Raw genomic sequence first — 2,083 nt, forward strand, 5'->3', positions numbered from 1 at the left:
GGGAATCTTACCATGAAAAACAGAATATACGGATTCAAAATCCTTTGGACAGCCCTTTCAAAAAGACACGGAGCGGGTGGGGAGTGAACGTGGGCCATCCAAAAGTCAATACGGTCTCTCTAAAACCTAAGAAGACCAGTCACTTTTCTATCAACTAAGTGGACCAGAAGAAGTAGTGAGCACTTTTCAAACTACATCTGAGGGGAACAGCAGCTACAGATTGTGTATGGTATGTGGGGCGGGGGGTGCAGATGATATGCTAATAAAGAAGCTAAGGAGGAGCCACACGAGGATCTCCCTCTTGGAGCCCTGCACCAAGTAAAAAGTGCTGAATATCCTCTGGCCGACAGATAGGCTTATTTTTGTTTAGCCTTGCATTTGCTAAATTTATCTGACCACGTAACCCTGTTACTCTGTAATATTGTTTGCAAGAAGGCTTCCGTTTCAGCAAACGATTCTATGGTGAAGAAGAGCACAGAGCAGAGAGCTCCAGACCCCTTTCTAGGACTCTGGAGAAAGTGCCTAATCTCTGCACCCCTCACTTCACCCAGAAACCAGATGATTAGCAGACGATTATCAAAATTTATTCCGGCCCTTACATGCCATTACCTACAACTCTACATTAATGATGGCAATGCCTAGCATGAGTTTCAGGCCAAATTCTACAATACTATGAAGATATAATGTTTGCGTGTTACATTCAATATCACGTCGGGATGGTGCCTCCTATAATCATTACAGGCAATGAATGTGTTGTGCCAATTTTTGTCGGGTTAAAATAATGGAGACAGATTAGCGTGCAAAAATTCCACGACTAAGAGTTAGAAACAATGATACTCCTGGTTCTGTCATGTACCTGTGAGATCTTAGGCGAGTCGTTGAACCGATCTGGCTTTCTAGTGTTTCACCGGTAATTTAAGAGGGCCGAAGCGAATAACCTCATGGGTCACCCTCAGTGCTGACATTCCATGATGTGAGGCTCAGCGAACTTCTTCAATAAAGAATGCATGGCTGCTCTGTCTCTGTTTTTAAAACTTGACATTGACCCTATTGACTACTGAATGTCAAGGTCTTCATTAGAAATGCAGTTTCTAATCATGATGTCCCAAAGAGTATACTAGAGATCCTTTTTTGGCATCATTATTATTCATTCATTCATCGATACAGCAGACAATTATTAAAAGGCTTACATACACCAGGTGTTATGTTGAACCTGGGATGCGCAGATATGAGTTAGACAAACCGCTGCCACGTGGAAGCCCAGTATAATGGAAAATACATCAAAAAATAAAAACTGTTCTAAAACAACGTGATAAGAGTTTCATTATAAATCAGAATTTCTCGACCTCAGCACCATTGACATTTTGGGCCAGACCATTCTCTGTCGGGGACTGTCCTGTGCATTGTAGGATTTTTAGCAGTCTCCCGGCATCTAACCACTAGATGCCAGTAGCACCCCCGGCCACACACACAACACACCGGATGCTACAACAAAAATGTCTCCAGACATTTCCGAGTGATCCCTGGGGAGGGGGCGGTAATATCACCTTTGTTGGAGAACCACTGATTTAAATATATTCTTTTGCTGTTAGAGATTATTCTATCTGTGAGCTAGACCCTCAACGAGTATGACTATAAAATGTTAAGGATAGCGATTAGGTCCTATTTAGGGGGTATAATTTCAATTTTGTTAACATCAAGTACCTCCATAAGTTTAAGGTGCTATCCAATTAATGATGGTTTTCAAAAATTAGTGTGATGTCATCAGCTGCCCTCAAAGGCTAACAGTCTTGTTTTCGGGAGGGGTGGGACACAGAATACAAGTAACACTGGTCCGGTGGGAAAGTTCCAGAAGGGGCTGGAAATGAGTTAGGAGCGAGTCATTCATTCGACAAACATTTCCTATTGTGCAAAAGGCACTATTTTGAGCTTGGGGGAGAAGGCATTGAACGAGACAGATCAGGACTACCAGGACAGAGCCTCCATTCCAGTGCTTAGCAAATCGAGAAAACAGAGTATGTCGAATGGTAGAGAGTGCTTCTGATTAAGAGAAAGCAAAAGAGGGGGACAAAGAGAGCTGGGG

This window comes from Pteropus medius, unplaced genomic scaffold (genome assembly GCF_902729225.1).
Source record: "Pteropus medius unplaced genomic scaffold, Ma_sr-lr_union100, whole genome shotgun sequence".
NCBI classification, from domain to species: domain Eukaryota; kingdom Metazoa; phylum Chordata; class Mammalia; order Chiroptera; family Pteropodidae; genus Pteropus; species Pteropus medius.